Source organism: Macaca nemestrina, chromosome 18 (genome assembly GCF_043159975.1).
Source record: "Macaca nemestrina isolate mMacNem1 chromosome 18, mMacNem.hap1, whole genome shotgun sequence".
Taxonomy (NCBI): Eukaryota; Metazoa; Chordata; class Mammalia; order Primates; family Cercopithecidae; genus Macaca; species Macaca nemestrina.
In genome coordinates this window covers 77,858,779-77,885,491 of record NC_092142.1, presented here as the reverse complement: position 1 = coordinate 77,885,491, position 26,713 = coordinate 77,858,779, and the positions used below count along the sequence as shown (strand labels likewise).

The window sequence follows — 26,713 nt, the reverse complement described above, 5'->3', positions numbered from 1 at the left end:
ACCTGCCTTGGCCTCCCAAAGTGCTGTGATTACAGGCATGAGCCACCATGCCTGGCCAACATCTCGCCTTTTAAAAAAGTGTTCGAGGAGTCTCCTGTGGGAGATGGTGCCCAGGGGTAGCAACTGATGCTTTCGATTTGCAAACCTTGCTCCCCCAGTCCAGCCTTCTGTCTCATAGAAACTCTTATCTGAGAGTCTGGGTGAGTCTCATTCCCAAGGTATGGACAGGACATGGTCTACTGATTCGACCAGAGGGCAGGCAGCAAGATTCAACCTGGACGATGTCCTCCTGCTAACAGACTTTATGGGACTTATATCTGTCCTCCAGACAAGGGGGCTGGGCCAGATGACCTCCAAATGCCTCCTTGCTCCTCACCTTGTCTGTTTGTTCTCCAGGAGGGGCTTGGGACCAGCCTGAGTCATCTCTCTTCTGGGAAGGTCCCTCCCTACCACTTCCCAGGCCCTGAGCAATGGGCCAGCTCTCTGTGATGTGGATATAGTCTGTTTTAACTCCACCGGGTCCTCCCATGGGGGGAGTTCGCCCCAGAGGCCACAGCTGCAGGCTTCTCTTTCAGGGAGGTCAGCAATTCCAGCGCTTGGTCGGCACCTCTTGAAAACGGTGCCAGGAACATTTCGAGGACAGCATTTTCCTTGGCAGGTGTGCCTGCCGGCAGGGCCCACTTCAACGTTTGCAAGAGCAGGAAAACGACATCTGGGATCTATCTGTGGCTGTCGGTGTACACATTTTGAGGGGCAAAGTGAAAAAGAACTGTCTGACGCAGCATGTTCTTATCCAGGCATAGGCTGTCTATACAAAGAAAAACACCAGGGTGGAAAAATGGCCTGAGGGGCACCTGGAATTGTCTCAAGGGCTGCCTTAGGTCACCGCCTGGTCAGTATAAGAAGCACCTCTCTGCTTGTGGACAGGACCAGACACCTTCATCCCCTCTGAAGAATTTAATACAATACTTTATGAGCAGCTTAGATAAAGGGCTACCCCTCTATGTTCGAAAGACTGGGAGTCAAGCCCTTCAGACACACCAGCAATTCAAGTGGTGTATTAGTCTGTTCTCACGCGGCTAATACAGACATACTTGAGACTGGGTTATTTATAAAGGGAAGAGGTTTCATTGACTCACAGTTCCACATGGCTGGGGAGGTCTCACAATCATGGCAGAAGGCCAGTGAGGAGCAAAGTCATGTCTTACATGGTGGGAGGCAAGAGAGCTTGTGCAGGGGAACTGCCCTTTATAAAACCATCAGATCTCATGAGACTCATTCACTGTCACAAGAACAGCATGGGAAAGACCCATCCCCATGATCCAATTACCTCCCACCATTCAAATCCCTCCCATGAGACGTGGGGATTACGGGTGCTACCATTCAAGATGAGACTTGGGTGGGGACACAGCTAAACCGTATCAAGTGGGTACTGCCAACGTGCAATTCCCTTCAACCTTCTGCCCAAGTGTCTTGTCCTCTGTGAACAGTTGGAAAAAACTAAACACTTGTCCCTCTGTATTCCAGGCAGACCTGTAGATGACCCCATGGCTGCAAATTCTGCACTATGTTATACCTAATTACTTTTATATGTGCCTCCTCTATTAGACTATAGGTTTCTCAAGGTCAAGGATCCTGTACTCATTGCCTTGGTATCCTCACCTCTGTCCTCCAAGCAGATGCCTAGCAATCCTTGTTGAGCTGAACTGGCTGAGCCCAGCAAAATATGCTGACTATACAGAGTTGTACATTTCATTTCCAGCTCAAACTTTTATGTGCTGAGGACTTCCCTTTTTCCGTCCATCATTCTTCCATCCTGTTCATTTCCTTAGCACGGTAGGTGTCCTCTCAGCCTTTCAGTCTCCGAAGAGAAGAAGACCTTCCCCATCTACCATTGACACTGGGAGTTTCTCTTACTGTTCCTAGAGCATGTTGACCTGGGTTTCCATTATCCCTCCCCACGCAGCATCTCCAGGGTCTTGTCAGTTTTCCACTATTCCTGAGTGTGGTAACTGTCTGTGGATGTGCATATAGCTCTGTTTTCATAAGCTCCTAAGGACAATGATAGGACCCTTTATTTTGTTTACACTAAAATCTATTAAATTTTTGTTGTTGTTGTTGGGGGGGGGACGGAGTGTTGCTGTGTTGCCCAGGCTGGAGTGCAGTGGCCGGATCTCAGCTCTCTGCAAGCTGTGCCTCCTGGGTTTATGCCATTCTCCTGCCTCAGCCTCCCGAGTAGCTGGGACTACAGGCACCCGCCACCACACCCGGATACTTTTTTGTATTTTTTTAGTACAGACGGGGTTTCACCGTGTTAGCCAGGATGGTCTCCATCTCCTGACCTCGTGATCCGCCCATCTTGGCCTCTCAAAGTGCTGGGATTACAGGCTTGAGCCACCGCGCCTGGCCAAATCTATTATTCTTATTTACCATATGCTCATCACTATGTAAAACATTTCATGTGCATTTCTCATGTGATACTCACATCAAGTGTAGGAGACACATGTTGCTATCCCCATTTTATGGATGAGGAAACTGAGGCTGCTAGTGACATGTGCAGGTTCATAAGGGTACTAGTTAGTGATAGGGCCTGGGAATGAACCCAGAACTAATTGAGCACAAAGCCCGTGCTACATTTAACTGCCATTCCGCTTGTCTTTGTCACCTCAGTGCCTTGCACAGCGACTGACCTGTGAACAGTGGGTACTCAGCAAATATGGGGGGTGGAAGCATCACAGGTGCCATGGAACCTTGCTAAGACTTTTCAGTCAGTTCTTCTCCTTCACTTTACTCATTTTTCCATTCTGCTCTTTGTCCTTGATAAATCTACTCAATAGGATTAACTGCAATTAATAGGAAACCCAAACAGTGATGCCTTCAAACTGAGTGAAGTTTGTTTAAAAAAAAAAAAAAAAAAAAGTCCTGGTTGGGTGCAGTGGTTCATGCCTGTGATCTCAGCACTTTGGGAGGCTGAGGCCAGCAGATCACTTGAGGCTAGGAGTTCAAGACTAGCCTAGGTGACATGGTGAAATCCTGTCTCTACCAAAAAAAAAAAGAAAATACAAAAAAAATTAAAAAATTAGCTGGGTGTGGTGGTGCACACCCGTAGTCTCAGCTACTCAGGAGGCTAAGGTGTGAGGATCGCCTGAGCCCAGGAGGTCGAGGCTACAGTGAGCCATGATTGTGCCACTGCACTCCAGTCTGGCTGCAGAGGAGACGCTGTCTGGAAAAGAAAGAAAGAAAGAAGGAGGGAGGGAGGGAGGGAGGGAGGGAGGGAGGGAGGGAAGGAAGGAAGGAAGGAAGGAAGGAAGGAAGGAAGGAAGGAAGGAAGGAAGGAAGGAGAGAAAGGAAAAGAAAAGAAAAGAAAAGAAAAGAAAAGAAAAGAAAAGAAAAGAGTCCTGAAATAATCCACCCCAAACTCTGGGGCATAGTGTAATTTTCAGGACCCAGGTTCCTCCCGTCTCCATTCACAATATTGTTTCTCTGCCAGACCCCACATCCCAGACAGCAGGAAGGGAAAGAGGAAAGTGAAGAAGGCGAGAAGCCATGCTTCCTCGAAGGACACGCCCCAGAAGTCCATGTGGGACTTCCCTGCCACCCCATTGGCTACAACTGGGTCACATGGTCACAGGGTCACTGAGAGCTAGCTGCAAGGGCAGTAAGGACAGGGAATGTTTATCCTAAACCACCATGTACCTCTTAGAAAAAATTCTCTTTCTAAGAAAGAAGGATGGGCTAGATACTGGGTAAAAAGGCAAGGGTCCGTGCACAATCGCATTTCCTGAGCCTGAAACCCAGTCTTTCTTGGGTTTATGGCATTGCCCCGGGTCAGATTCTGGTCATCTTGGACTGACCCTCTGCAACCTCATCTTTCCATTTTCTTTTCAAAGCTGCCTTCCTAAATGCTCTTCCTGAGCTCTTTGTTGAGCTGGCTGCAGCATGCAGTCCACGCAGGTCTTTAGTCCCCATCCCAACCCCAGAAATAGAAGCAGGGCCTGGCAATCTTATCCTGCCCTCCTTCTCCACCAGACTCAATAAATATTTGGGGAGGAGAATGACTGAAGGTATGGCCATCTCACTCGGATCCCAGATCCCACTCGCATACGGTGCCAGTATTTTTTTTTCCTCTCCTTAGCGTTGGAAATACATTTTTAAGCAGTGTTATATAGCAGTTCCTCTTCAAAATCCTTCTTTCCTATTCTTTAGTAATGTCTTTATAAATCACTGTTATAAAAATAAGGCAAGCAGAAGGAAAAATATGCAGTACCTAGAAACTGAAAATTCAAGTATTTGCTTTTTATTGGACACTTGAGGCTCTTAAAAAAAGAGAACTGCTGGAAAACTTAAATACAAAAAAATCACTGTGTGATAACATAAAAGCCCAACAGAACTGAAGAGTTTACGAAAATAATTTGAATATTTACACTTCAATTTATGATCTGAAAATCACCCCCAAACCATGTTCTTATTCTTAAATGGATTTCTTGAGAGAGAGTTAAATACATTTTGATTATTTTGACATGATGTCTGCATGGATGTTCTGTGCAATGATTTGAAGGCAAAAAGGAAATCCTTTAAAAATCTAATGAAAGTATATGTGAACGTATATTATATATACAGAAATGTACATTTATATGCATGTATATATGTAAAGTTTAACAAACATCTCAATTTAAAGGGGTACTTCTGGTTGTTGTTATTGTTACGGGAAAATACTGTAAATTTAACATAAATGAAGCCTAGAGCCAAAACACATTATAATTCTCTTGACAGAGAAGCTTGGGTTCAAGTTCATATCTTTTTATTTTCTAAAACTGAGGCTTGCATGATCACTGAAACTGTGTTTTATACACATTACAGAAACACAGCAATGCAGATCCATAAAAGTGTTCATGAAAGAGAGCCAAATATACCAAGTGATCACATTTTCTTTCTTATATTTTTTTTCTAGTAAGTCAAAGAAACCCCTTCTCAGAATTTCTTACATTTCATCTATTTAGGAAGTGTATTTACAACTATTTTAACAGGCCCCCAAAGCATCGAGTATCTGTAACGAAAAATCAGTATTTACTTCAGAAGGGGAAAAGATATTCGCAACAAGAAAAGTGGTAGGGAAAGCATAGTTCCCAACACTTTATTATTAAACTCATGGGTTTAATGAAAAGCAAACATGGAGAATACATTATGTAAATACATATGGACAAAAGGCTTTTGAAGTCCAGGCGACCACAGTATCCAGGATCTGGGAGTATGATTTTTTTTGTTTGTTTGTTTCTGCATTCTAGCAAGACTTCATATAACACTCACACACACATACACACACACAAAACCCTGAGATTGTTTATTCAGTTTTAAGCACAAATCTCTGCAAACTTAAGCAGAAGGGATGCCTAGGAATATGTAAGCGTCTGGGCAAAAGAATAATTCATTGAACTTCAGTTAGAAACAAAAATAAACAGTAAGAGAAATCCCTACTTAATCTGCCTTCCAAAGAAAGACATTTATTCAAGGATACACAGGCAAATTCCCCCACGCTGGAGCACTGAAACGAAACTAAAAATCAGAAACAAAAGATACAAGCCCAGGCACCAAGTAAGCTCAATAAATAATTGCTTGATTAAGTCTGATAATTATGTCTTAATTACCTTCCTTCTCTCCAATTTAGATTTAAAGGAAAACACAACTGCAAATAGTTATGCGAACTACATAGGGTTGTAGGGCTAGTATCTATGCAACTTCAGAAGTCATGACTAACATCCATTTATCAAACATCTATTGAGTGCCTACCTGCAGGCTGGCTCTGGGCTCCGTGCTGAGGCAGGGGGATGAAAAGAGAACTTCTACCCCAAGAGAATTTACAAACAGACATGTAGACAGACACGTGGTAATAACAGAACAGTTATTAATGGTCTGCTATGTGCCAAACGTTGGGATGTGTTATCCCAGATAATCCTTGAAGCAACCCACTCAGTGTATCTTATGATTATTATCTCTGTTTTACACAAAAACTCAAGGAAATTAAATGATTTGCCCAAGGTCACCAGGATCAACAGTCAACCAAGAGCAGGCTCTGCTGGAGGCTGCTGTCATGCTCTTTCCCGGAAGATCAGACTCAATGGATAAGTAACAAGCAGCCAGGCATTGAAAATCCTGCTCACGAGTACCACATACCTCATTCCCTCCTCAAAACAAGGCCCATTTTACACAGGAGAAAACTTAGGCTGGGGAAAGCATCACAGTGAGTTTCTCGAGGTCAAGAATGACGCCCGGGCAGGGCATGGTGGCTCACACCTATAAATCCAGCAATTTGGGAGGCCGAGGTGGGTGGATGGCTTGAGCTCTAGAGTTCAAAACCAGCCTGGGAAACATGCCAAAACCCCATCTCTACAAAAAACACAACAATTAACCAGGTGTCACTGCCGGTGCCTGTGCTCCCAGCTACTTAGGAGGCTGAGGCAGGAGGATCGCTTGAGCCCAGGAAGTAGAGGCTACAGTGAGCCTTCATCGCGCCAGTGTACTCCAGCCTGGGTGACAGAGTGAGACTCTGTCTCAGAAAACAAAAACAAAAACAAAACCACAAAGTGGCACTCAGCTCTCGATACCCAGACCCAAGGTCTTTCCAGAAACGTAGAAAGACTTATCTCCATCAAGTCTTTCAAAAGCAAACAACTTTCTCAACACCTTAACAACTAATAAAGGCCATACCAGTGTATGCTGTCCGAAGATGAGCCGTTGTTGAATGAATGAACTGACAAACCACTCCCGCATCACAGACCAACAGCAAGGAAGTATATGTCTGCTTTCTGCAAAATGACTGAAAACAAGTTTCTAAATGGCCACGACTTTGCTGTGCTGCTCCTCCTCAAAGACAAGGGTTGAGAAGCCATAAACACAAACTCAGAATTTCAGTAACCAAGAGAAATTATAGACAGTTACATTCAAATTGCATGGGCCAGGCTTTCTTTTCTTTTCTTATCTTTTCTCCCTCCTTCCTTCCTTCCTTCCTTCCTTCCTTCCTTCCTTCCTTCCTTCCTTCCTTCCTTCCTTCCTTCCTTCCTTCCTTCCTTCCTTCCTTCCTTCCTTCCTTCCTTCCTTCCTTCCTTCCTTCCTTCCTTCCTTCCTTCCTTCCTTCCTTCCTTCCTTCCTTCCTTCCTTCCTTCCTTCCTTCCTTCCTTCCTTCCTTCCTGGCTTTCTTTTCCTTCCTTCCTTCCTTCCTTCCTTCCTTCCTTCCTTCCTTCCTTCCTTCCTTCCTGGCTTTCTTTTCCTTCCTTCCTTCCTTCCTTCCTTCCTTCCTTCCTTCCTTCCTTCCTTCCTTCCTTCCTTCCCTCCCTCCCTCCCTCCCTTCTTCCTTCCTTCCTTCCTTCCTTCCTTCCTTTCTTTTTTGAGATAGGGTCTCACTGTCACCCAGGCTAAAATGCAATGGCATGATCATGGCTCACTGCAATCTCCACCTCCTGGGCTCGGGAGATCCTCCCACTTTAGCCTCCCAGGCAGCTGAAATCACAAGTGGACACCACCATGCCTGGCTAAATTTGTAAATTTTTGAGAGATGAGGTTTTGCCATGTTACCCAGGCTGGTCTCAAACTCCTAGGCTCAAATGATCCACCCATTTTGGGTCCATCCACTCCCAAAGTGCTGTTTTTCCTTAGGGTTCTGCAATTGGCTATAAACCTCTATCAAGAGCAGTAGTTTCTCCTTACCTGTCCTCTCTGTCTCCATAATTGATCACAGACTCTACAATTTACAGATAGCTCTACCCACATCCTTTCCCTTCTCCCTGCCCTCCTGGTTCACGTTCTTTCTGCCCCATCGCCTTCGTGGTCTGAAACAGTCCCACATTTTACCTTCACTCTGAAGGTAGGCAAGGGTGTGATCAAATGAAAAACCAAGAAATGACCAAACCCTGGTAGGCTAGAACTAGGGTTTTAGCCAGGCTCTTTTCCTCTGAGCACAGCTTTCTCGTTGGCCAAATCATCGCCCTGCAAGAGCAAACAGCATCTTCACCCTCAGAGAGAAACAAAATATGGCCAAAGATCTGGAAGGTGGAGACTTCTCTTCTCAAATCTTGGCAAAAGATACATGCAAAAACCTGGTTCTCATTGAGGAAAAGAGTTCTTTACAGTTTGATGAAGCAGAAATATATTTTACAATGTGCATCTCCTCCCTGTAATATTATCCCTTCTGTTTTACAGCAATAGCTCCCTAGTGGAAACAAGCAGAAAACAACACACATAAGTGAGTTCCTGGTTAAGATACTGGGAACTTAAAGCAGGACATGTTTGAAATGTGAGGGCATTTTTTAACACCAAGGAAGGTAATTATTCCCTGGGACTTCGTGGACATATTTTGCCTAAGAGTTGTCCTTTCAAACAATAACTGAGAAGGGTGAATCTCACTTTGTTGCCAGTTTATAACTTTGTGTTTATCATCTGGGCAGTTGAGGGGTTATATTCCTCAATCCCAGTATGCTGCCACCCAGTGGTGGCAATGATCAGCCTTGGTCATGTGGCTTCTACAAGGCTTAGCCAATGAGCACTTTTTGTTTTTGTTTTTGTTTTTAAGTCAGGGTTTTACTTTGTCATGCAGTCTGGAGTGTAGTGGCAAGATCATTGCTCACTGCAGCCTCGACCTCTCAGACTCAACCAATCATCCCACCTCAGCCTCCCCAGTAACTGGGACTATAGGCGCACACAATTATGCCTGGATAACTTTTGCATTTTTTGTAGAGACAGGGTTTTGCCATGTTGCCCAGGCTGGTCTTGAACTCCTGAGCTCAAGTGAGCCTCTTGCCTTGGCCCCCCAAAGTGCTGGAATTACAAGCATGAGCCTCCAGGCCTGGCCAAGTATGTTTATTTCAAAAAATAAACATTGAGAGCACACTGTGTGCTAGAGTCTAACAAAGGATATATGCATTTTCAGACATATGTTGACACCAACAATTACAACACATTGCAATAGTCTACAAGAGATGTCTATAAGGTATTATAGAAATACTTAAACAGACAACATCATATCGCAAACTCTACAGAATGACCAGATTATAAACTTATGCAAGGTATTAATGGTTACTCTCACACAGAAACCAACTAATAAATGTTGAATGAATAATCGTGGAGCAAATTAACACTTTCTAAACAGTCAGAAGGCCTCTGATACATGTTTTTTACCAATACTGGCTTTCTTATTTGCCTAACAACAGTGGAAGGATTTTATACATGAGGAAACTGGGCTGAAGAGAGTCTTGCGTAAATTACTCAAATACAACCAATTAGCCTGTAGCAGAGACAAATTTTAAGCGAGATATTTTAACTCTAAAGCTTCGATTCTTTCCATTTTGTCATTAGTCTGACTTTTAAATAAATATTTGTGGATAGACAAGTTCCATTTTTGATGACGACATGATGGCAACAAGCTCCATTTTTCAAACAAACTTTAAAAGCAAACCCACCCCCTAAAAACCTCTCCTAATCTTAAAATCTTATAAAACTTGTCTAACCACATTAGAAAGTTCTTTTCCAAGATGTCTATGAATTCACAGCTTCAAGACCAAGCTTCAGAGACCTCCCAGGTACCCTCCCCAGTCTGCCCAGCCTTCTTTCTCCTTCTCTAACCAGAGCCTTATCTATGGATTAACAGTTCCTAGTGGTCGGGCATGGTGGCTCATGTCTGTAATCCCAGCACTTTGGGAGGCTAACGCGGGCGGATCACAAAGTCAGGAGATAGAGACCATCCTGGCTAACATGGTGAAACCCCATCTCTACTAAAAATACAAAAAAAAAAAAAAAAAAAAAAGCCAGGCGTGGTGGCAGGCTCCTGTAGTCCCAGCTACTTGAGAGGCTGAGGCAGGAGAATGGCATGAACCCGGGAGGCGGAGCTTTCAGTAAGCCGAGATCGCACCACTGCACTCCAGCCTGGGTGACAGAGTGAGACTCCGTCTCAAAAAAAAAAAGAAAAAAAAAAAAAAACAGTTCCCATCACTCAACCCAGATCACAACTCGTGAAACTCCTGAATCCTTCTGACATTTCCAAAGCAGTTATAAAAACAACTTTTAAGAATAAAGTTCACACGACTAATTTTTTCCAGTAGGAAAAAGCCATATATTATTTGATTCATAGAAGAGTGAAATGTCCCCCCACCCGCCATTTGTAGAAAAAGCTGCTAACACAGTACGAATGGAAAATATATATATGTTATGCATGTAGAATTTTCAAAGCTCTTCTCTGAAAAAGTTGATATTCTGACTCCCATTCCCAAGAACGAACAAAACAAAATATAAACTAGATATTAGGAAACATAGGTTCAAAAAATAGCAGGCTGCACCTGGGACTTATGTAGAAGAAAATGACTGTTCTATTGTTAGAATGATCTGAACTAGAAATAATGATGTTGATAATGATGATATTCTGGTGAAATTAAGCCATGGTGGGCAAGGTAGAAGGAGAGGAAGAAAAAGAAAGATGGCCAGGCACGGTAGCTCAAGTCTGTAATCCCAGCACTTTGGGAGGCCGACTTGGGCAGATCACCTGTGGTCGGGAGTTTGAGACCAGCCTGACCAACATGGAGAAACCCTGTCTCTACAAAATTAGCCTGGCATGGTGGTGCATGCCTGTAATCCTAGATACGCGGGAGACTGAGGCAGGAGAATCACTTAAACCCAGGAGGCAGAGGTTGCAGTGGGCCAAGATCGCGCCATTGCACTCTAGCCTGGGCGACAAGAGTGAAACTCCATCTCAAGAGAAAAAAAAAAAAAAAAGAAAAGAAAAAGAATTATGTCTCCTGAATATGAAATATTTTTATCTACAGATTTTAGATTTCTAGGCAAATAAAAATTTAATTTTAAGTTCTTATTTTTAGTATGATTAATAAACCCTTATTGAAAATAGGCCATATTACTTAGCAGTGGTGCCCTGGACTGGGACCCTGAAGCTCCAGTTCCTTTAGTTAGTCCTTAGCTTTATGGTTTGAGTCAAACGTGTGAGCCTCAGCTTCCTTCTCTGTAAATAGGAAAGTTGGACTCCTTTCTTATAAAATCCTTTCCAAATTAAAAAGTAATCACTGAGGCTGGTTGTGGTGGCTCACACCTGTAATCCCAGCACTTTGGGAGGCTAAGGTGAACAGATCACCTGAGGTCAGGAGTTCGAGAGCAGCCTGGGCAACATGGCGAAACCCTGTCTCTACTAAAAATACAAAAATTAGCTGGGCATTGTGGCACATGCCTGTAATCCCAGTGACTTGGGAGGCTGAGGCACGAGAATCGCTTGAACCTGGGAGGTACAAATTACAGTGAGCCGAGGTCATGCCACTGCACTCCAGCCTGAGTGACAGAGCGAGACTCTGTCTCAAAATAAAATAAAATAAAATAAAATAAAATAAAATAAAATAAAATAAAAATCACTGAAATATATGCAGAATATATTCCTGATAAAAGAATCTTTGTTTGCTTGGGAACGTTTGATCATACTCTGGAGACTCTTAATGTGATTTAGGGCGGGGCCTAACTACACCCATGTAACCTTAGGTTGAAGATGAACCATTCTAAAAAGACCAACAATACTGCTTGGGACATTGTAACACAGTTGTCAGTTGACTTGGAGGCTGAGATCAACTATGTGGGCAATCAAGCAATCACACCTACAAAATGAAGACCCAATAAAAACTCTGAACACAGAGGCTCAGGTGAGTTGCTCTGTCTGACAATATTCCATGCATACTGCCACACATAGAAACCAGAAAAGTACTCTGTCCTGATGTCATGGGTAGAGGGCCATAGAAGCTTCACATCTGGTACTTGTCCTGGACTTTGCCCCATTTGTCTCTTCCCTGATCTGATTTTAACCTGTATCCTTTCCCTGTAATAAACTGTAACTGTAAATACAATAGCTTCTGGTAAGTGCCAGAAGTCCTTCTAGCAAGTATCAAACATGAGGATGGTTTTGGGGACCACCTCAAACTTGCAGAGGGTGTCACAGTAAGGACAATCTTGGGCATCATGCCTTCTAACTTGCAGTTACCCCCTTATTCCTCACAGTAGCCCATGAGAAGTTTAGACACACACTCTACTTACTGTAACAGTTAGCACTCAGAAAGAGTTGCCAGGAACCCTTTCCTCTCTTACCTCCATGACCTGTAAGTCATCCAGAATCCATGTAACCTCCCTGAGCTCCAGTTTCCTCATCAGTGAAATGAGAATGTAAGCTGCTCAGTCTCAATGACAACTTTATTATGAGACTCGATTAAGAGAATGACTGTGAAAGCTCTTTGAAAATGGCAACCTCTTTTTCAATTATAGGATATTAAGAGCCGTTGTTACCATGATTTTGCAGCTTAAATGCTTCAGGATTCCATTTACTCTCCTAATTTTACTGTATTCCTCATGACCAGTGAGTCTACCTTTCCATCAGCAGGTGCTGAAATTATGTCAGCTAGAACTTTCATTAGCAAATGGTTTTAGTCGGTGAAAAGTAATGGCAAAACAAATGCGGCATTTTGACGTAGCTGTATCTATTCTGGCACAGTGCGGTTTCGAGGCTAATGTCTTTTCAAACAGCTCTGTTTTGCCTGCAGACTTGAATACCCTCATTATAGTGTTTGAAAAAAAAAAGTTCCCTTATGTTTTTTTAAAGAGCGCCATTCTTCAAAAAGATGTCAAGAAGCTCTTTTTTTCCCCCTTGCTACAAGGTGTAATGTAGAGATAAGCACAAAATCTGGTTGGAAATGTGACCTATATTGGACTGGCAAAGCTTAATATCAAGCAAACAGCTAGTGTGGGAGCTGGTTTTGTCCTACCTTGCTGCTGGTATTTGCAGAAAAGTACCACATATTATGTGTGGACAGTGAGAGCAGTTTGAAAGTCAATTACAATTTTTAAAAATTGAAATCATTTGCTCATCGAGCTCATCAGAGTTTTGAACAAGTCCCTGGCCTTCCTCACAACAGCCAAAGCCAGGTCTTTTGGAAAACATTTTATTTTCATGCTCAGTGTAATAAGAAGAGAAAAGTCGTGTTTTGCAGATGAAATGGTGCTGATAATAAAAAGTAGGTCACACTTTCTCTCTCTGTCTCCATCACTCTTTACTTTCTCTGAAAGACAAAGGAGTGTTTCCAAGACATGAATCAAGCAGGTCAGGCACCTGACCTGGGTGTTCTTTGCACTCTGAGTAAAATTAGGAACATTTTCACTCAAAGCTGACATTTAACAAGGGCAGGGAACTTGGAAACAGTAACTGCTTTCTACGTGACTGATAAGGAGGGCTGGGGTGGGGATGCAGACAGCAGTTCCTCCAGGCATTCGGGATCAGCAAAAATCACAGGTCCAAAGAACCATAGGTGGCTGTGACCTTAGGACTCGGAACAGCAAGACAGAAAACAGGCACAAGGAGGAAAGCATGACATCTACACCCATGGGAGACAATGTTATTGTGCATTATTATTTATTTCTCCAGCTATGAGGAGATTACACATCCCTACCCCAGAGTGACCAGGTCACTTTGTTTGGCCAGTGAAATGTCAAGTGTCATGTCCTGGAAGAAACTTTAAGAACTTGTCTTTACTCTTTCCCCTGGAGTCCTACAGAGAAGCTGTGCTGTTACTCTGGATCCTGGCGTGGAGAAGACCGAGAGCAAGCAGAGCCAGCTCTTGATGGCCCTACATTGTACACAAGAACTCAGTCTTTGTTTCTGCAAGCTATAGCATGGTGGGGTTGTTTGTTACTGTGGCATACCTAGTCTATGCTGACCCATACAATGACCCTCAGGGCTTCCCTTCCAAAAGTATGAGAAGGAGGCAAACAGTAAATAAGCTTATATGTTTGGCAGTCTATATTTCTAGATCATTTTTTAGCTCAGAAGTGGGTGTTAATATATCCATAATCAACTGTACAGACTAGACTGCAGTTGCTTTGGCACACACTGTGTCTCCAGGATCCCCACATAAGAAAATAAAGCCACTTAGTCAGGTGCGGTAGCTCACGCCTGTAATCCCAGCACTTTGGGAGGCCAAGGCGAGTGCATCACGAGGTCACGAATTTGAGACCAGCTTGGCCATATGGTAAAACCCCCCTCTCCTAAAAATACAAAGATTAGCCGGGTGTGGTGGTGCGTGCCTGTAATCCCAGCTATTTGGGAGCATGAGGCAGGAGAATCGCTTGATCCCAGGAGGCAGAGGTTGGAGTGAGCTGAAATCGCACTATTGCACTCCAGCCTGGGAGACAGAGCAAGATTCCATTAGAAAAAGAAAAGAAAAGACAAGAAAAGAAAGCCACTTAAGGAGACTGATTGCTGTTAGAAGGTAGTGATGGCCTTCTAAGTGATGATCTACCAGTGGTGGCCCTGTGCTAGACCATGGAGCAAAATGCACAAAGACAATCCTAGACTCAACTGCCTGGATGCAAACTCTAGAATCTACTACTTCCTTCTGCTTGATCCTGGGTGACTTGTCTGACTTCTCTGAGCCTCTGCTTAGCCATCAATAAAAGTAGGCTAAGAGTCAGGGGATGTTTCTGCCATACAGAATTCTGCTAAGTGATCCTCCTGCCTCAACTTCCCAAAGTGCTAAGATTATAGGCATGAGCCACCACGCCAATTTAAGGGAATTAAATAAATGAATACACATAAGAGAATAGCACAAAGCCTACGCATGTAATAGTTACTCAAAGTATGTTGGTTATTGTGGTCACTGTTCCTTTGGCTGTTTAGTAGGATCTCAAGTGAATTATTAATTTGAATTGGAAATGAGGAACATGAACAGCCCCCCTTGGCGGCGGCTGCTGTGACTGAACTTAATGAAGTTACACACTACGTGACACCATGACCATTTGCACCTGAAAGTTCTTTTTTTCTGCCCTGGGTCCAATCAGAAAGCTCCTCTTCTTACCACAAGTAACCACAATAACAACTCCTCTGTGTTCTTGGAACAGGTAGCTCAGAAAAGACAAGAGAAAGCGCTCAGATTTGGAATGACGGATCATGTGAGACCCCACAAAGGGAAGAGAGAAGCCACTTTAAGTTCTGTAATATAGAGCTTAGACAAGTAACTTGACTCCTCCGAGCATTAATTCTGGAATTTCTGAAATGGGTATAGCGAGAGAAAATTCCTCCAAGGCCCGAGGATAGAATAAGATAATGGATGCAGTGGCAGGGCTTTCAGGATGAAGCTGATTTCAACATCAACGGTTATTATCATTAGTAATAAAACTAAGAATACAAATCCTGCCAGGAATACACAAAATAGTAACAAGCATTCTGCAGCCTGTCTCGGAAAGAAGAAATAGTTTTCTTAACAGCCAGCCTGTCTGTGTAGAGACCTCTGAACACATTCATAACAAAGACAAAAGACGTGGGTCCTGAAGCTGAGAACAACCAAGTGACATTCCAGCACTGCCAGAAAAAAAAGGGATGGAACATGACCTATGTAAGAACCCAGCCTGGGAAGAAGAGAGGTTTCATGGCCACAAATCAACAAGGACTCCTTAGGAAACGGAAGAGAGAAACAGGAAATGTATATAAGATGCCTCTTACAACTATTATATATCCATTTATTTATTTTTGTTATGTTTTTTTTTTTTTTTTAATTTTGATAGGGCTTTCTTTCTTTTATTTTTGAGACAGGGTCTCACTTTGTCACCCAGGCTGGTGCAATCACAGCTCACTGCAGCCTCAACCTCCTGGGCTCAAGTGATCCTCCCACCTTAGCCTCCTATCCTCCCACCTCAGCCTCCTGAGTAGCTGGGACTACAGGCATGCACCATCACGCCTGGCTAATTTTAAAATATTTTGTAGAGATGGGGTCTCACCATGTTGCCCAGTCTGGTTTCAAACTCCTGGCCTCAAGTGATCCTCCTGCCTCAACTTCCCAGAGTGCTAAGATTATAGGTGTGAACTACCACGTCTAGCCTATATAACAACTTCTTAAACTATTTTTGTTTAGTTTTAAAAAAAGATCTCACTTAGGATATCAGTATTTCTGATCTATATGTATTCCTTGTCAGTATCATTTTCATTCCATAATATGGGTTTTTCTCAATGATTAAAAAATAGCAGATATTTATTAATACTTCTTATGACATATGGTGGTTGGTTCTGGAGACACTACCAAGAACTGAAGATAGAGTCCCTGCCTGCAAGTAGTCACAGCCATGTAGGAAAGCAAGAGATATTAAATGGCAAGTTACAAGCGCGATGAGTGGGAAAGTTCAAGCACACGGGCTGCAGTTCCAAGAGAATGAAAATATGTTTGGTGGTGGGAGTGACAGTGGTTGGGGATTAGGAATAATTTCCGACGGACCATTTTGTTGACTTCGTGAAGTCTTGAATTAAATTCTTTTTAAAAATCAGCCAGCTGTAGGGGTAGGTAGCTACCCAGACTAGATGAACCTTGCTCAGTTCCTACACAAATGCAGGTCAGTGGTTCCCACTGACTAAGGCTGCAATAGGAATTACAATCCTCTAGAGGTATTTAAAGGCTGTTTATTTGAGGGTGGGACATCACAAAACCATCCCACTGTTCTTTTCATAACGATATTCTGACTTGAGTTTGGGGAACCACGCCTCCTGACTCTGTTTGGGAGCTTTGGGAGGTCTGCAGTACCAGCTGTAGGGTACATCGTGTGACCCAAGACTTGCTAGACTTCCAAATCTCCATGGCTAGAAAAATTGGTTCAGAGCGGGCATGTGGTCCAAGCCACGTCAGACAAAATTCCAGGAAAAGAGCAAGTCTGGTCTTCTCCCACCCTACTGAATCTGGAAAGATGTGGTTTAGAACAGTCAACATTTGTCGTAAGACCTAAGGAGTGAGCTTGTCACAAAATGGTGCCAATGCTGAAGAAATAAAACCAAGGGATGAAAAGAGGGAAACCAGGTCCTGAAAGTTTAGCCCCTGGATCAAGCTTTACCTGATCCCCTTACCACATCTATATCTTTCAGTTAATTAAACCTGTTTGAATGAACATTTTTTCTACTTGCTATCAAAAGTGTTTAACAGTGGCAATTTCACACAGCAGAAAATTGAAAACTGTTTGCCTGACCCTGGGTTGTAACAATTGGATAAACTTTCCCAGAATTTATCAGACATTTAGCTTAGAGTTCATCCTAGAACGAGTCACTTTCATTTTGTCTCAAGTCTGAGATATTGTACCTGGGATGGAATTTTACTAACAGGCAGAATGACCATTCGTCTTTGCTCGTCCAGGCCAATCCCAATTTACATCTGTTGTCTTGGTATAATTCTTATTAGTATCTCATTTCACTCTCAAAAGTATTCAAAATCCACTGAATGGTAAATTGTAAGGTCACTCTACTGGTAATTCTTCTTTACAAACTTTTCCTTTTAGAGCAGAATCTCCCCAAATTCTTTCTAGTGATAATTGTGGCTAATTATACTCAGTGAATAATCTCATCTTGCCAGTCTTCCCATGTTTGACTTTTGGGGGATTAATCATAGCTTTACAGCTGTCAAACGAGGTTCTTGAAAGCATGGTATTATTGTTTTATCTAAAGGAAACCCCTCTGAAACAGGGTCTCCATCCATCATACCCCCTGTAGTAGAAAGGGCTGATTAAAACTTCCTGGCCTGCAAACTTGTTTGTTAACATGGTGCTTCCTCCCTGCTGTCAGCATAAGGTCTTCCTCGTGCAACGTGTTTAGGATTCGGCTGAGAGCATTGTTTTATCAAGATGGGACGGTTATCTGCACAGGAGTACACTGTGCTGGGAATCTGGCCGCCTCTGTAAACACAATGATAACATCGTATCTGCACGCTCAGAGAAGACAATGGTTCCAAATTCCCTTTTCCTAATTAGAGTTCAAAACAATAGGTGGGAAATCTGAGGCCCCACTATCATTATCTATTGGCCTTCATTTCTGGGCATTGATTGAGCTTGGAGTGTTTTGTGTGTGTGTGAAAAATTGCAAATTAAAATTCAGGCCTCTTCCATTTTTCTTCTTTGAGTGTTCTTCCTGTTATAAAGCTGTAGTGATCAAGATTAAGAATTGGAAGAAGAAGATTTGAGAGTTATAAACACACGTGAATGATACCAAGTTCCTTTTCCAAGGGATTCCAATAAGCAAATGTTTGATCAAGGCAGATGATAGGATGAGAACTGGTGCCATGTTTTTTTTTGTTTTTGTTTTTGTTTTAATGGTTTTGGTCAGGGAGAGGAATAGACAAGCACTTTCCCCAAACGGTAAGAAACTGTTTGTCTTCTGAGTCAGTGAGTAATAACACTCTCTGTTATTTTGCTAATAGGAACCAGCAATGTCACAGTGCAATTTTTCATTTTTTTAAATCCTCAAATGCCCAGTCCCCTGATAACATTTGGCGCACTGATCTGCATGCGACATTCATTGTTGGCTCATTGGCCAGCATCATTAGAGGGACAGTCATTACTAGCAATCAAGTCATATTAAGTCGATTTACATTTATGATTGCCCTGTAGAGTAACAATTAAGCTATTTAGATGGAAAAATCTCCCAGGCTCCCGTGAAAGGGGTCTTTCGAATGGCAGACACATAGCATTTACTTCTTATGGAACTGGAGCAGCCAAGATAAATGACAGGTGACCAGATTCTCTGTTTCATGACTGGAATGGTCGTGTAAAGGGAACCCTTTTAATCTGTACAACCCAAATGAATCATGATCTGATTTGGGGTGAGTGGTGGTGGAGTGAATGGGGAGGCATATGAAGAAAACTGGAGAGTAACTTTTAATTACAACAGGAGTCCAAGCTGTCACTTGATCTCCATTTAACCAGCCAAGAGGTCTTTCAACTCCTGCTCAGAGCCCTCTCCTGAACTTCTAGATCAGGCTAAGTGATCATTTTCTATGTCTTTGGTGAGAACCACTATCTTACTACCTAATACATGACTGTGGAATTAACTGATTCTCTGTCTCTCCACCAGGCCAGACCACAGCCTGCTCATGGGTAGGGCCATCTGGTTTCCCTCTTACACTCATAGTGCCTAATAGTTCCTGATCCCACACTCTGTACTCAATACATTTCGTTACACAAAGCATCAATTCCCATTCAGTTACTCACATAAGAAATCTTCTGCATTAAAAAGAAAGAAAATTACATGAAACTGGAACCGTCTCGAAGTACAGTGTTCAAGCTGCAATTCCCTCATTCATTCACTCACTCATTCACTCACCTGCAAATATTTCTGAAGCTCGTCCTATATGCCAGGTACTGTTCTAAGTGCTGAAGACATGAGTGGACAGGACAGATGAGGTCCCTGCTCTCTGGCAGCTCATAGTTCACGGGAAGGCAATACAATAACTTAGCAATAAATTGAATGAATGAATGAATGGATAGATAATATCAGATAATGGTAAGTGCTAGACAGAGAAATAAAACAGAGTCATGGGATACAGAAAATGTGAGTAGTGACTTTGAACAGGATAGCCAGGAAGGACTCCTGTGAGGGGATGTCATACTTGCATCAGAATGATATGGTCATACTTCATTTCCAAATGCAGTTGTCAAATCTCAGTTTCATCTCTGATGACCCTCAGATGGACCAATAATATCAGTGAATTTTCTGCTACAATTTCTTGTCCAGAATAGCAGTATGGGCCAGGTGCAGTAGATCATGTCTATAATCCAAGCACTTTGAGAGGCCAAGACAGGAGGATCGCTTGAGGCCAGGAGTTTGAGATCAGCCTGGGCAACACAGCAAGACCCCGTATCTACAAAAAATACAGAAGTTAGCCAGGCATGGTGGTGCACACTTTAGTCCCAGCTATTCAGGAGGCTAAGGTGGGAGGATGGCTTCAGCCCAGGAGCTGGAGGCTGCAGTGAGCTATGATGGCACCATTGCACCCCAGCCTGGGCAACATAGGAAGACCCTGTCTCTAAAAAGAAAAAGAAAAAAAAAAAAAAAACTATAGCAGTATGAGCCCAGATATTGGTTGGGGTAATGCTTGCTACTGTGATGCAGTAAAAGATTGCTCCCATAAAGTCCAAAACTAGTTCTGTATTTCTGATCAACAAGTGACTTTGCTCTGGGTGCTGACTCAGGGACCCTGGCTCTATCCAGCTTGTATATGGCTTCCAAAGTCATCATGCTTGTTCACATCAAGCCTGCAGAGGAAAGAGCAGTGAGGGTTTTGCATGACAGGTTTTTACAGGTCAAGCTGAGAAAGGGCCAATGTCTCATCTTCCAATAGTCCACTGGCCAAGACTCAGGCACCTGGCCGTACCTAACATGCAGAGGCTCAAAAATGCAGTCTAACCATGAACCAGGAAGAGGCAAACAACGGGCTTGCTGATGTCTTGGGGACTCTGCTTACGTGAAGCACTAGGTAAACTTGTAAGGAGAATTAAATCAAGCCTGCTCCCTGCCAGTTCAGGGCCTTGGATCTCCTCATATTGCTTCAGGGACAGCAACTGCCATGATCAAAATCAAAATCTATTCTGGCAAGAGGTAGGGTGGAATGTTGGATGTGGGAAGCAAAAGCTAAGGCTGAAATCCAATGGGTTAATTCACTACAGAAAAAAATACTCAGAACTGTTGTGCTCTCAGACAGCTGGAGAGATGGAAGGCTAAATAAGCATCCTTCTGGGATGCTGAGTTCTTTGTGGAGCCCTCAGAATGGACCGTTCGACCTTTTGAGGTTTCTCGTGCTCTGATCTCTTGCTAATGGATAGTGTTTTCCAAGCTGATGGTGTTTTAAAGGTACGGCATCTAACCAATGATGATACGTCTGACCTCTTGAGGGAGAACCTTGTACATCTTCCCCTCTCAGCCTCCCTTATTGGCTAATTACATAACTTGACTAGAAGTTGGTTTTAGAGAATCAATTTTCCCATTGCCTAATCACAAGTAAAGACCATAAAGTTTTATGAGAGCTGAAGGGACTGCCTTTTACAGAAGGGAACTTAAATGAAAATTAAAGGGGACATTAAATGATAAGAAATGAAATTCTACAAGGTGTTTTCCCCTGACTGCCATGCTAAATTACAGTGCTGGGGATATAACCCTGCTGGTTTTGTCTCCAACAAGGCACTCAGGGAAGAGCGGAGGAGCTGGCTCTTCTTGGTCACCAGCAATGCAACTGACAGATCCCGTGTTAGTGGTTTTGGGTGAAGATGCAGACAAAAACCCCTTGAGCTGCCATCTACTAATTGTGCGACCCTCGGCAAGTTCTGTGACCCTCAGATTTGTCATCACTTCCCAGAGCAGTAAGGATAAAATAAAATAACACACATAACATGCTTAGCATAGTGCCTGGCACACAGTGAGATTTCAATGAATGTATCATGATTACCCGTGTTAATGATGGGACATACTTCAGAACAACTTGGGACTTCGTTCAGTTTCTATAAATAAGAGCTAGTAGTCATTATGTGCCATACAGCAGCCATCTGTAAAGGCATCATCTCCACTTTATACATGAGGAAGTTGAGGCTCAGAGACATTAGAAAAGTTGTCCAAAGAAACAAGACTCATTAAGTCCATAACTGGACTCAGAACCTACGTATCTTTGCTCAGGAGACCGATATACTTGACTACTATGCATTTTTCAGGGTAAGGTTCACAGACCAGTCTGCCTGTGGTGTCTGTTCATAATTTCTCTTCCTTTATAACAAGCATCATCCATGAGTCTTGCACATACTAAGCTTGAGAATGATAGATGCTGTGGTGTTTTGTTTAGTTTTTCTTTTTGAGATGGAGTCTTGCTCTGTCACCCAGGCTGGAATGCATCAGCGTGATCTCAGCTCGCTGCAACCTCTGCTTCCCAGGTTCAAGTGATTCTCCTGCCTCAGCCTCCCGAGTAGCTGAGATTACAGGTACACACCACCACACCCGGCTAATTTTTGTATTTTTAGTAGAGATGGGGTTTAACCATGTTGGCCAGACTGATCTCAAACTCCTGACTTCAAGTGATCTGCCTGCCTCAAACTCCCAAAGTGTTGGGATTATAGACGTGAGCCAATGTGCCCAGCCTGGTGTTTCTTACAACATTGCCATTGGGGAGAATTTTCCTAAGAGTCTTATTTCATTAAATTACCAAAAGAATTGTCCATTTCTCTCCTTATATCTCCTCCAACTTCTGTATCTTTCACCATTATCATTTCTAGCACTTTAGTGTCTCCACAAAAGGCAGGATCTAGTCAACCCAGGTCACCAAGAAAAAGAAAAGACTACTTCTCCACACCAATAAAACAGCAGGAGGGTACAGTTTACAAATACATGATTTATGGTAAAGGTCAACTATGCACTGAAATGGGAACATGTTCCATAGTCAAGCAAGGTAGTTATGACGAAAAAAAGATTTGAATGGAAATCACCAATGTTGCTCTGGAAATATTACATAAAAGATCCTTTTTGATAACTGGAAAGTGGGTGGTGTGGTGCAGGGCCACCGTCTACTCTGACAAGGACCTAGGAAGAAAAGCAGACTCCTGTCTGAGGTCTGCAACCGGGGAGAACAAGAAGGGAGGCCCTGGGGAAAGCCGCACACGGGGATGGAAGTCAGTAGGCTGTGGGAAACCCATTTTTTAATTTTTTAAATTCATTTTTAATTGACAAATAAAAATTGCACACATATATTGTGCACAACACGTTATTTTGAAATATGTAAACATGATGGAAAGGCTAAATTGAGCTGATCAACACATGCATAACTTTGCATCTGATATGGTTTGGTTGTGTCCCCACCCAAATATCATCTTGAATTGCAGCTCCCATCATTCCCACATGTCATGAGAGGGACCTGGTGGGAAGTAACTGAATCATGGGAACAGGTCTTTCCCATGTTGTTCCTGTGATAGTGAGTAAGTCCCACGAGATCTGATGGTTTTGTAAAGGGGAGTTCCCCTGCACAAGCTCTCTTGCCTGCCACCATGTAAGACGTGACATTGCTCCTCATTTGCCTTCTGCCATGATTGTGAGACCTTCCCTGCCATGTGGAACTGTGAGTCCATTAAACCTCTTTCCTTTATAAATTACTCAGTCTTCGGTATGTCTTTATCAGCAGTGTGAGAATAGACTAATACAGCATCCTTACTTTAAAAAAAAAAAAAAAAAGATCCTGATACACTCTGCTAACATGAAACGCCACATGGTTCTAATAAGGATGAACAAGGTTCTGCTGCAGTAAGAACAACCCCCACATCATGGTGACTTGATACAGGAAAAGCTTAATTCTTGCTCATACTACAAGTCCAGAAAAGGTTGTCAGGGCCCCTGTTTGTCTCACTCAGGGATGTTGGATGATGGAGGATCCATTTTGTCATGTGAGTCCATGATCATGATGTCAGGAGAAAGCAGTGAATCCACCTGCACTGGCTTGTACATCTCTTCCTTGAAGTGATAGTTCATGCTTCTTTGGCTAAAGCAAGTCACCTATCTACGCCTGACTAAAAAGGGAGAAGAAGTATCATCCCCAGAAGGACAGAAAAGGAATATTTGACAAAGCACCAAGGAACACCACATATATACATGAAAAATGATAATAACAACATAAACATTGACATCTGGGTTTCTTGGGCAATTAAATGTAACTATACTTTGCAAAATTTGATCTTAAATCAAAATACAGGTGGAACTGCATTATTTTATGTACCAGGGAGGGAAGCTGAAACCCCAGAAATATCATTACAATTAGCTTGACATCTTATTTTGCTAAATGGATGCCTAAGGAATAGGTATGCAATGTACCATTTGCCATGTGGTATTAATTGTTTCCCAGATAGTAACTGGCCCTTTTCTCATACCCTTGTTTTCCTGACCCTCTACATTTGGACTAAGTTGATGCCTGGAACAACCTCCCTCTTCCATTTTAAACAGGATGCATATGGTTTTGCTTAAAGAACAAACTATGTATTCCTGGTAAGAAATATATTAGTGGGATGGACACAGAGGTCAGGGAATGAAAGATTTCTGAAAGGGAAGGTTCATCTAAGAGGAGCATCATTTCCAGAAAGCCTCTGTGCCAAATGGTGGGTTTCACTCATAGGCCAAAGAGAGGCTGAGGGTTAAAACCATCCAGAAGGCACGTGGGACCTAGAGGAGGCCAACCGTGCACACTTTTCAGGACATGAAATACAGCTCCTGTTTTGACACTTGTGTAATAGCGTGGTTGTTCAACCTCCTTGTTTCTGTGGGGTTCATGGTCCATAAAGTTTAATAACAATCTTAACAGCTGACAAGAGAATACATGAGGCTCGAAGGCCACTCTTACCAAAAGGGATCTGGATTCTAAAATTCTTTCCCCTTTGGCATCTCAACATTTACAAGTGCCCATCTCTTAATGTTGACTGTGCAAAATAACCATGTGGCACAAGAAAACATGAATGACTGGCTGTTGGTAAAACAGCCTTTGCAAAAATTATAACGGAGAAAATTATGATGGTGACGGAGATCTGATGTAACTGACTCTGTCTTGCTTCTAACCTCCAAGCTGTCTTGTTCAAAGTTGGTGTGGTTGTAGGCCTAAGTAACTTTGAGAGGAACTGAGTTTACGGTTTAACTTTGAAACAAAAGATGATAACAGCCCTTTCCCAAAATAAACACCCTTCCTGCCTGGGGACTAGACTGCCCTTGCAGGACTAACAATTTAGCCACAAGATTAGAAATCAGGGTTTAGGAGTCATGCTGCCAGAGGTTGCAAGATTCTGAACCTCCCCAGATTGCTCCAGGGGATAACGTCACTACGGTAAAACCAAAGATCAGTGCTTTAGATATTTTGCAGACCCTGTAATTGATGGATCAGCTGGCACCACCCAGGTCAATAAATTGGCTCATACGGTCTTGTGGCTCCCACCCAGGAACTGACTCAGTGCAAGAGGACAGCTTTGACTCCTTATAAGTCCATCTCAAGCCTGACCAATCAATGCTCCCCATTCCCTGACCCCTTCTCACCAAATTATCCTTAAAAATCTCTATCCCTGAGTTTTGGGGGAGACTTATTGGAGTAATAATAAAACTCTGGTCTCCCACACAGCCAGCTCCCCATGACTTAAACTCTTATTTTTTTTTTTTTCCGAGACAGAGTCTCACTCTGTCGCCCAGGTTGGACAGCAGTGGTGCAATCCTGACTCACTGCAGCCTCCACCTCCCAGGTTCAAGTGGTTCTCCTGCCTCAGCCTCCCGACTAGCTGGGGTTACAGGTGCGCACCACTAGGCCTGGTTAATATTAGTATCTTTAGTAGAGATGTGGTTTCACTATGTTGGCCAGGGTGGTCTCGAACTCCTGACCTCAAGTGATCCACCCTCCTTGGCCTCCCAAAGTGCTGGGATGACAGGTGTGAGCCACCGCACCTGGCCCGAACTCTTTCTTTATGGCAATCTCCTGTCTTGATAAATTGGCTTTGCCTAGGCAGCAGGCAAGGAGAACCCATTGGGCAGTTACACTGGCTCTTAAGTTGTGACACTGCCACACACTTGGCCGTAGAATCCTGGTGTAAAACTTTGAGGAAATGAAGATTACAGAGCCTTGTCCTCCTGCAATTTGGGAACTACAAACTGTCATAGGGTTAGTATGCCAGGGCTTGATCCAAATAACGGGACAAATGAGATAAACCCCAAATTCCTTCCCAAGACCTGCAAGGCTGTGCACTGAGCCCTGAGCCCAGCCTCCTCCCTTTTCTCATCTGTTCACTGGGGTCACCATAGCCCCTTGCGGTTGGTGAATTCATCAACCTTTGACATGCCACGGGCTTTGGCACTAGCTGCTCCCTCTTTCTTGGGGGGTTGGGGAGGAGTCCTGGTAGTCCTGTCTCCCTGGGACTGGCTACATTCCATTTCTAGCTCTGTTTAAATGGGATCTCCTCAGAGAAACCCTCCTGGCCCCATCTAAGGTAATACTGCCTTCCTCTAGTAACTTACCCAACTGTCTTTGCTAAACAGCACTTATTAAAACCGCCTTTGCAAAAATCATAACAGTGAGAAAATTATGACCATGAAAGGGATCTGATCTAACCAAGCCCTATCTTGCCTTTAACTTCCAAACTGCTCTTAGTCATTCCTGGGCTTGGTCCAAGCTAACTTTGGGAGATGTTTAATACATAATCGAAATAATAGCCCTTCCCCAAAACTAAAGTGCCTGTGTAAAGCTAGCAAAAGACCACCAAGTTAGGAGGAGGAGAGGAGCCTGAATTCTCGCAAGGTGTGGACGAAAACGATTACCAGCCATTATTCCAGAGGTCACAAGGTATGCAACTTCCCCGATTACTCCTGCAGATAACATCACTTTGTAGAACCTAAGATTGGCTTCCTGAAATGTCTTTTCACGCTTTCGCATTTTTGAGGACTGGTAGTCCCATCCCCATTCTACTGGTCCTGTGCTCCGCCCCCCACCCAGAAGCGGATTCAGGGCACAAGGGTTTTACACATTCCTATAACTGCATCCACAGCCAATCAGCAGTACCCATTCTCTTGTCCACAAAACTATCCTTAAAAAACCCCCATCTCTGAATTTTCAGGAAAGCTGATTTGAGTAACAACAAAGCGCCAGGCTCCCGTTTAGCCGGCTCTACCAACATTAAACTCTTTCTCTAATGCAATTCCCCTGTCTAGATAAATCGGCTTTATCTGGGCAGCAGGCAAAATGAACCCATTGGGTGGTTGCATTGTCACCACCTGCCAATAGCTTATTTGTGTAATTGTTTCCCTGTTTATTCACAGACACACATACACACACACACACACACACACACACACACACACACACACACACACAAGAATGAGAGCACCATGGGGTTAGGAAGTTTC

At 43.2% G+C, this 26,713-nt stretch overlaps 1 protein-coding gene and 1 long non-coding RNA gene across 3 annotated transcripts in view; one reads left to right on the top strand and one right to left on the bottom strand.

Moving 5' to 3' along the window:
• Positions 1–26,713, bottom strand: part of LOC105491228 (WW domain containing oxidoreductase) — a 1,122,875-nt gene that overhangs the window by 277,601 nt on the left and 818,561 nt on the right. The gene's annotated exons all lie outside the window — the stretch shown is intronic.
• The window catches only part of LOC112428295 (uncharacterized), a 46,654-nt gene that overhangs the window by 2,189 nt on the left and 17,752 nt on the right, over positions 1–26,713 (top strand). The window contains exons 3-4 of one of the 2 annotated variants that reach the window (XR_011616122.1): positions 11,521–11,678; positions 14,917–25,094. This is a non-coding gene — a long non-coding RNA (uncharacterized lncRNA). Of the gene's footprint in view, positions 1–11,520; positions 11,679–14,916; positions 25,095–26,713 lie in introns of those variants that run through there. The other variant, XR_011616123.1, reaches the window with a different exon arrangement.